The 9,587-nt window shown below is 57.6% G+C and overlaps 1 protein-coding gene across 3 annotated transcripts in view; it reads right to left on the reverse strand.

The window, feature by feature from the left end:
- CHST15 (carbohydrate sulfotransferase 15) overlaps window positions 1-8,058 on the reverse strand; it is a 77,222-nt gene extending 69,164 nt beyond the window's left edge. The window contains exon 1 of one of the 3 annotated variants that reach the window (XM_043925182.1): window positions 7,904-8,058. The gene's annotated coding sequence lies outside the window, so the exon portion shown is untranslated. Of the gene's footprint in view, window positions 1-6,141; window positions 6,547-6,775; window positions 6,914-7,903 lie in introns of those variants that run through there. The other 2 variants (XM_043925183.1, XM_043925184.1) reach the window with 2 other exon arrangements.
- Window positions 8,059-9,587: the final 1,529 nt, after the last annotated feature.

Raw genomic sequence — 9,587 nt, forward strand, 5'->3', positions numbered from 1 at the left:
GTGGAGAGAGCGCTGCCTGTGTACCACCACTGTGTCTCCACCTGCTGAGGTCCATACCATCCCAGGAGGGTGCAAGGAAGGGCCTGGCCTCATCTCTTCCCACACAGAGTAGGCACTGCCCTCTGCTGGCTGCCCCGGGGCAGAGGTGGGGGGCAGCTGCCCCAGAAGAGGCTTCCGCTTTCCCACTGGCCTGTGACTCAGGGGAGGTCAGTGGCCCTCACTGCCCACTTCTCACTTCAGGTATGTGATGCCCACATGCCCACTGGTTCAAGCACATTCTCCAAAGTCCACTTCAGTTGGGACCAAATACTGCATTTCTATCTTTATGCATCTTTCTCCTCCCCTGTCTCCACTGGTTCAGAACTTGGCCAGGAAAGAGGGGTTTAATTTGGGGGGCTCCCTTGAACCCTAATTTGCACTGTGCAAAGGAAGTGAAAGTTGCTCAATCGTGTCCGACTCTTTGGGACCCCATGGAGAATTCTCCAGGCCAGAATACGGGAGCAGTTAGCCTTTCCCTTCTCCAGGGGATCTTTCCAACCCAGGAATCCAACCCAGGTCTCCCACATTGCAGGTGGATTCTTTACCAGCTGAGCCACAAGGGAAACCCAAGAATACTGGAGTGGGTAGCCTGTCTCTTCTCTAGCGGATCTTCCTGACCCAGGAATCAAACTGGGGTCTCCCACAATGCAGGAGGATTCTTTACCAACTGAGCTATCAGGAAACCCGTTTGTACTGCTGGTACCCAAACTGCACTAAAAAAACAAGATGGAGATTATCAACCTCACGTTACAGATAAGGAAACTGAGGACCAAGCAGATGTAACCACTGGCCCAGGGTCACGATAATGGAACAAAGAAACACAGGAGAGACTCAAGCCCAGGTCCATGTGGTGTTCAGGCTCACCCCACCACCTAGACTTCCTCTCCAAGGGGATATGGGATTCAACACTCAGGCTAAATGCACATCCGCATGGTGGGCACCAAACCTTTGGTTGATTGGAAAACGAAGGTGCTAGTCGAACTTGCCTCATTCAGCCCGAATCAGCTAACATGTGTCACAAAGCAAGCAGTCCAGACCCCTTTCAACAAGGAGTGAGACAATAACACAGCTTTACAGGCCTCTCAGACTCTAAAACGCACCTTCCAACTTCACAGCAAATGCGCTATGGGCTCCCGGCCCCCTCAGGGCAGCTCCCTACAAGGGCAAGCAGAGCAAGTCAGAACTTCCCCCAGATCCAGGGCCGCCCTGGGAGAAAGAGACCCGCCATCTCCAGAGGCCTCTCCCCCTCTGAGGTCACACCAATGTCTTCTCAACCACAGGGAGCAAAAAGGGTCAGCAGGCACATATTCCATTTCAAGAGAAGATGTGAAACCACCAGGTTCTTGCCTGTCATAGGAAAAGATAATTGCACCTGCCCAGGTGGTGAAGGACGGGGAAGCCTGGCGTGCTACAGTCCATGGGGTCTCAAAGCGGGGGACACGACTGAGCAACTCAACAGCAAGGTGGCGCTAGTGGTAAAGAACCGGCCCGCCAATGCAGGAGACGCAAGAGATGTGCATTTGCTCCTTGGGTTGGGAAGGTCCCCTGGAGGAGGGCATGGCAACCCACTCCAGTATTCTTGCCTGGAGAACCCCGTGGACAGAGGAGCCTGGTGGGCTACAGTCCATGGGGTCTCACAGAGTCGGACATGACTGGGGTGACTGAGTACAGCACAGCCCTGTAATCTAATCATGTGCCAGTGTTGGGGTATTTTCCAGGCACCTGGATGACGAGGCGGCCTGTCTCAATATTTTAATCACAAGCGCAGTTCTGGAAAGGGTCCAGGTTTCCATTATAATGACACTCTCTGCTTTTGAGGATCTGCCAGCCTCTCTTGCTTCAGAGACCCGGAAGGCCTGGACCCAGACAAATTCTAGAAATGTAGCATGGGTGTCAGGACGAGCCTGCCCGGGCAAGAAGGCCCCCGCACACCCGCTCAGAACACTCTGAAGCTTGGAGTGGGGCTCAGGAATGCAGCATTCGAAAGCCGGCCTCCCCAGTACATCCCCTGATCTGCCCCCGACTTAATCACCACTACACAGGAGAACAGCCAAACCGCCCGACCGCCTGCCCACGGCGTCCGCTGGAAGCATCTCAGAGGGCGGCTGTGGATGCAGCCCTCTCTTTGCCCAGAGAGATGAAGCAATCAGCCTGACTAGAAGCCAAGGCGTCCTGGGGTGTCAGAGAAGCTCTCTGAGGTAGAATATGCTAGAAGTCATGCTCCCTTCCTCCACCAGGAAACATTAAAAAAATACATTAAAAAAATAAAATAAAATAACTGGACAAGCAATTTCAAGGAGCTCAAGAGACATTCTCCCATCCACGGTAATGAGCTCTAGAGCTGATGTATATTAAGCACTCACTGTATGCTAGGCACCACTCCAAGCCCGTATTAAGTGTCCTCTGTAGGACTTCCCTGGTGGCTCAGACGGTAAAGAATCCACCTGCAATGCCGGAGACTCAGGAGACCCAGGTTCAATCCCTGGGTGGGGAAGATCCCCTGGAGAAGGGCATGACAACCCACTCCAGTATTCTTGCCCGGAGAATCTCTTGGACAGGGGAGCCCGGCGGGCTACAGTCCATGGGGTCGCAAAGAGCGGGACACAACAGAGCGAGTGAAACCTGGCTCAGGTCTCAGGCCCCAGCTCTCAGGCCAGGGGCGAAGTGGCCCCAGGCCACTCCAATCTCAGAGCCGCGCTAACCTAGCAACGGCGGCACTCTGGGCAGTGTTATGTAACCTGACTCGTCAAGTTCTGCCTGGCCCACTACTCCAAGCTCTGCCTCGTGGCCCCCACACACCTGGCCCTGGGCTTGCAGCTGGAGGAAGACATAAATGTCGCGTATGGCTGGCGCTGATGAAACAGGCTGCTTGCGTTTCCTCTGCATCCCTTTCGAAATCAACAGAGACCGAGAACCTGCTTTCCTCTTCCACCCCCCACCCCACTTGCTGATTCATCACCGCCTTCCCCTTCGAGAGCCATGACTGCTTTTCCCCACCCCCACCCCACGTCCCTCCTTCCTCCACTCCCATTCTGTGATCCGACCTCTTGCACATCCCGAGGGCTAAATGATTGGGCCCTGTGGTCTCCAACAGCCTCCCCGCCCTCTGATGGAGACAAAGGGAGACACCTGTCTGACCAGGCTGGCACAGGGCAAGCTGGGAACCGGTAGGGACCCAGCAAAAGACGGCTGTTAGGACCAAATGTCTTCCTCCCCAACACCCGTACTTGAAAAATATTCTGTATTGGCCCGAATCAACACAGACCCTTTACTTTTCTTCCTAGATGTGGACACTGGATGCACACACTAGATAACAGCCACCTCTGTGCTTCATTTCACGCCATGAAGACCCAGGTCTACACATAAATCATCCCGTCCTAGCACTTCGTTTTAACGGAGGAGCCTCTCAGGAAGGAAATTAGACCCCAGCAACTGAGAACAATAAAGAAACACCCTGTGCAAGATCAGAACAGTCCCCCAATGCGTTGTCAGCTAAGTGAGAAGATAGACTCTGAATCCGCAGCAAAGCAGCACAGTTAGGGCGGAAGTCAGCCGCCGTGCCCTGAGTAGCCCCACTTTCAGGTGACGCACCGTCCTCACCAGCTGATGACTGAAAGCATCACTTCTACATCACGTGCCGCTCAAGAGATGCCTGGGGATGGCGTGCTCACACAGTGACGCTCCCAGGCCAGCTACGTTTCTAGACAGTTTCTGCTTTCATTCATAGGTCAAGGAAACTCCTCTTCACAAAACAGGTTCCAAACAGCACCTCTGTAATCCTGGAACTGCTGACGACTGGGGACCAGAACAGGCTCTGGATCTGGGGTGCAGGAAGTAAGAACTGCCCAGCACAGGGAGTGTCCACTCATCTGGGAGCTTCCAAGAGGCTCCAGCCCCGCAGGAAGGGCTGTAAGAGCCGGCCCAGGAGCCGGAGCATCGGAGACCTGGGCTATTGTCCCACTTCTGGTCTGTGTGACTTGGGACTCCCTGCTCCGAGCCTCAATCCCCACATCAGTAAGAAGAGACTCCTCCCGGGCCACCCACCCTTCACTGGCCTTTTTCCTGGCCTTATTCTCCCAGCTCTTAATGCAGCTCACCGCTCAACTGTCCACGGGGCACAGACATTTCTGCCCACTCCCTTCCTAGAAGGGCAGGAACTCTTTCTTCTCCCTGTATCGGCGTGTACTATTGGATAATGAAGCGATATGAAAAGTTTTATAGAGTGCCTCTTTCCATATGGCAAGTGAAAGTGTTAGTCCCTCAGCCCTGTCTGACTCTTTGTGACCCCATGGTCTGTAGGCCACCAAGCTCCTCTGTCCATGGAATTCTCCAGACAAGAATACTGGAGTGGGTTGCCATTTCCTCCTCCAAGGGATCTTCCTGACCCAGGGATCGAACCCGGGTCTCCTGCACTGCAGGCAAACTCTTTACCAACTGAGACAGGAGTTCGTCCGATAGCTATTGAATGGACGCGGGACATACAGCACACGAAGGCTGGCACTTGGCCATAGACACAGAGGGCGTCCTCAATTCTTAGTCCCTCACCTGGGGCTTGGTCTCCATATCCCTATCACGTGTCACACCTCTCTGATGGTGGAACACCCTTCCCAATATGCAAACTCAGGACCAGATGTCAAGCTTCAGACTTCTTGGCAGAGCACCCTCTCCCAATCCTCTCCTCTCCCTGTAGAATCTGAGCCCACACTTAAATGTTCAGGCTTGAGAATTCCCTTGAAAATTAACAAGACTTGTCAATTTTTCTCCCAGTTGGGTAGAACTGAGTCAAAGCTGCCCTCTTGGGTAGGGCATGGGCTCACCGGCTCAGGGCAGCCCCGGAGTCTCCCCACCTCTCCCCATCCCCTGGAGCTAGCAGGGATTCACCTGGATGCCAGTGCACCCAGCAACCTCCAGCCAGGTCCTAGGTGGCCTTGGACACCCACAGTCTAATCACAACTCAGCTCTAACCCGAAGCATCCACTAGTGCAGGTTCCAAGGGCCTGGGGTTCCTGTGGACCAGATGGTTAACTTGGGGCTTCTCTTCTGCGCCTTCTCCAGACACCAAATAAGCAAAGTCCACTTTCCAACCTCTCCCAAACTTTCCTGCAAACACTGCCTCTTCCACACACTGGGATTAATCTTCTCTTCTTCGGGCCAGTGAAAAAGTCAAACACCTCCCCTCTCCTGGCCATGGGCAACAGCAAAAGAAGAAAAGGAAGGTACAGACACAGAGACTCACGGCGGCCACCGTGACAGTGCTGGGAACTCTGGCCATCTGATTGTCAGAGAAAAGCAAGGCAGGCAGAGGATCCACTCTGGACAAACCTGCCTCTCCATCCTGCCTCCAAACACAAGGTCCTGGATGAATTAACCCTGCTCACTGCAGTCATGCAACACCCGGAGAGAAAGAACACAAAAGCATTGCTGAATTTCCTTCAGAGGGCCAGGGAGCTGGACCTGGGAGGGGGAGAAGAGCCCCCTGCAGCTCCACTTCTGGCTCACTTGTGCACCTATACTGAGAGAGCGAGCCTGGCAAGCTGCTTCACCTGCTGGCTCAGTTCCCCCAGCCAGTGGGAGGTAGGACATTCTCCTGCCAATCTTTCAGGAGCATTAGAGAGAAAAACCTATTTGATTAAAAATTACCTAGTTAAAAGGCATTTTATTCCCATGCTATTTTAAACAAAATCATATATGATTTGTGTGCTAAGACATCCGGATTCAATCAACATACTGTTGGTAAAATTAACAAGTACCATGTTCTGGAAAGGAGGGCTCCTGATTTTGCACCACTCTGAGAAGGGGAGTAGGAAAGTTGGGAATGGAAAATGCTGTGTGTGGAGGGGGGGGGGGAGCAGTTCTAGAGGAACTTGGGGCAAATCTCCAGGCCTGCTTCCCCCCGGGCACCCCGGGAGGTGCGCCCCCGGGCTGCCTTTCTGCTCCATCACCTGGTGGATGTCCTTCTAGAACCGCAGCTGGTAAGAACTGAGGCCCTGCAAACCCCTCGGCTCAGCCTCACAAGACAGCGCGCCACATCCCTTAACGGAGCGTCCTGAGGCTTCCCAGAGATAGAACTTCATTCCCCCAAACTCCGTGCCATCAACTCACCCTACGTGAATACAGCGAAGGGCCTCGGGGAACGGGAAAACGGGGCCGGGGGCGGGGAAGCTGGGCTCAGCCCCAGCCTTCATCGCCTCCTTCTCGAACCTCCTCACTCCAGGCGCGGACGTCCAGCTGCCAACAGCCAGCCCCGAGCCCCAGCCTTCAGTCTGTACCCGCCGCTCCAGCCCCCGCGGGCCGACCCCGGCTGCAGGGCTGACGCGCAACGTGGGCCCGGGACCGCGACGGGGCGGTCAAGCAGCCGCGCCCAGGACCCCGGCGGCTCCGAATCCTAAACACACACGCACACACACGCGCGCACGCCGGCCAATCCGTTCGCCCGGAGGAGTCGGAAGGCGCTTCCACAACGTTTCATTCATTCTCCCAAAGGCGAGGTTCGCTTCTCCCGGGCGCCTGCATCCCGCGATCTTAAGAGGACTCCAAGGGGGCCACCTGCGCCACGACCCGTCCCCCATCAGCCCACGGCCGCCGAGTCCTCTCCACCCGCACCTATAACCCAATAGACTCGCGCTCCATCCCGATCGGCGGCGTCGCCCCCGTGCAGGGGCCGATGACACCCAGGCTCCCCGCAGCTCCGTCGCCCCGCAGCCCCCGTCGCCCCGCCACGCCGCTCTGCTCAGACCTGCAGCGCTCCGCTCGCCGCGCCCAGGCCGGCTGGGGACGCCGCCGCCGCCTCCGCCACCGCCGGGAAGCGCCGGCTCCTCCCGAGTCACACCGCCTCCGGAGCTGCGGCGGGGCGCTGGGAGGGGACAGGGGGCGGAGGGCCGGGAGGAAGAAGGCGGGGAGCAAAAGTTCAGGCAGCTCCGGGCCTCGCCGCGCCCCCGTCTCCTCCCAGGCCCGCCCACGCGGTCCCCCTCCCGGAACCCGGTCCCACGGGCTTCCGCGCCTGGGATCCCCCACCCCACGCCTCCCCGCCCGGGGCAGCCGCGGGACTGGAGCCAGGGCAGGAAGGTGGCCCCGAACCCGAGTCGGGGAGAGAGTGGCGGATAGCAAACACACCAACCTGCCCCGAGCCGCGCCTGGAAACTTCCCCGAAGTGCGCCGGGGAGCGGAGCGCATGGCTGGGGAATCCCCACCCCCACCTTCACCCCACGCGCGCTCCTAGGGAGAAAGCACCGATCGGTCGGTCAGTCGGTTCTCCGCCTGCAGAGCGCGCCCCCCGCACCCCCATTCCGACTCCTGGGGCCGTTCTCCTGGACAGCTGGCCTGTGCTTGCCCAGAGGCAGCTGTCCGCAGCGCCACCACCCCGCCGCCGAGTCCCCGGTCCCCGAGCTCTGATCGCATTCTCCCTAGCTGGAGAGGGGGGCGTGCGAGCCCTTGGCGCCGCCGCCGTTGCCTCCGAGCAGCCCTTCCCGCGAGGTTCCCGGCGCGCCGGGCGCCCAGAGCGCGGCCGGGATCGGCGGCGAGGGGACGCCCTCCGCTGGAGACGGCGATTGCCTCGGTGAGGCTGGGCCGAGGGTCGCGGGGCCCAAACCTGCCTCGGCTATGCGCGCGCTCGCAAGTTCATTGTCTGCCTGGGCCGTCGTCGCCGCCGCCGCCTCCGCCTCCGCCGCCGCCGCCACCACCGCGCGGGGAGCGCCGCGGGGAGTGAGGCTGCGCGCAGCCTCCGCCGGCCCGGACTCCCTACGCCCAGCCCGGGCCGACCCCGGCGCTGCCCGGCCGGAACGCGGAGGGGCGCCGGAGCTCGGGGCCAGACACCCACCCGCCGCCTGTGGCCGCCCCCGCGCCGCGCCTGGCATCCAACTTGTACCTGAGAAGCCGGAGTCCAGCCCGGGGGCGGCGGGGGCAGCCCAGCCTCTGCGGCTCCGGCTCCGCGGGAGCGCGCCCAGCCCGGCGCCCGGAGCCCGGCATGCGGGGCGCGTCAACCTGACTCCCCGAGCGCAGGGAGGAAAAGTTTTGGGAGTGACGTGCGGTTGGCGAATGAAACATCCGAAGAGAACCCCCCCCCCCCCCCCCCCCCCCCCCGCCCCGTGTCGCGCGGACACACATCAGCTCGGGTCTGGAATGTGAGACCAAGGCGTGCGCGCCGAGCGGTGGGTTTGCTTCCCTCCCCCTCCCCTTCCGAGTCAACACGGAATGGGCGCTGCGGTGATTCGGGATGGAAAGCAAACCGAAACCCCTCAAGTCTGCCAGTGACACGCTGCCAGAGACTCTTTTTTTTTTTAATGAACTTGGTGGTCTGGAGTCAGCCCGTGCATTGATATTCAAGGCCATGGCGCTGGTGGGTTCTGCGCCCTCTTGTATTTTTGCATCTGGAGACGGCTCTCCCGGGCTCTTCCGCCCAGCCTGCTTGCTTTCACAGTGAAGGAAGGTTCAGCGGGACCCCGAGCCCGGCCGCAGTGGCCCCAGGCGCGGCAGCTCCAGGAAACCACGGGGCTGCCCGAGGTCAAGGAAGTGGCGCACCCGTGGTCGACCTGGAGACTCTCCACCGAAGATAAACCAGTTGAAGAAAACACTCTGAATTCTGAAAGACTCAAGCCCAGCCTCTCAGAAAAAAAGATCTAAGAGACAGAAGCGGGGGGAGAAAGATCCTCGTCTTCGGTCACATAGCCTTTTGCCGGCCGAGTCCCCTTGACCACAGTCCAGCATCTTGTCCCAGGAGCAACCAGAAGTGGAACTGAAAATTCTCCGTGTCCAGTGCTGACACACCGCTGAGGGGTGCGTCCTGAGGGTACCTTCCCCCCACCCTTTCCTCTCTTTCTGGAAAAACATGATTTTTATTGCCCGAGGCTCCTCTCACCCCCAGAAACTATAGCCCACCCTGAGGTCATAAACTTCTGCTCAGCATCCATGGCAACTAATGCAGGGGTCACAATCAGAGGATTATAATTGCAGATGTGAAGCTGGGATGAGAGGGGAATTCTTCAAAATGGTATCTTGTTTTCCTGCAAATAATGCCTCTTACATAAAATCTACGAAGAGAGATTAATGCAGCAAAGAGACCAGCCTTAGAATCTCAGACTACATTGCTTTTTCCATATAGACTCCACTTGGTAGGTTTTGTTCATTATTATTATTTTTAAAACAAAAAGCTTTTTCTGAAAATACAATGAGCTGCTTTTTGCAGGGTTCACAATTCCCAATAGATGATGATGCCATTTTTCAAGGTCTTACACACGTTGTGGCTTTGGGGCTTATTTATTAGCTCCCAAGAAAAGCCTGCCTTTCAGTGAGGTTTATATACTCAAGTAATTGCGGGGGGAGGACACGGAGCAGTGTGCTGTTAAAGAAGGTTGGTTGTGCATGCGTCTGCAAGGAAGGCCCTGGGCCAGGCAGCTGTCAGACCAGGGTGTGCAATGGGTTTAAACAAACACAGGGAAGGTTCTGTGGAAACACCCAGAAGGAAATCCCCTCCTGTAAGGGTGTGTGGAACATTATTCCACGGCCACACATACCTCCGTCTTTCCTCTCCTCCTTCCAAGTAAACACATCTC

This window comes from Cervus elaphus, chromosome 15, assembly GCF_910594005.1.
Source record: "Cervus elaphus chromosome 15, mCerEla1.1, whole genome shotgun sequence".
Taxonomy (NCBI): Eukaryota; Metazoa; Chordata; class Mammalia; order Artiodactyla; family Cervidae; genus Cervus; species Cervus elaphus.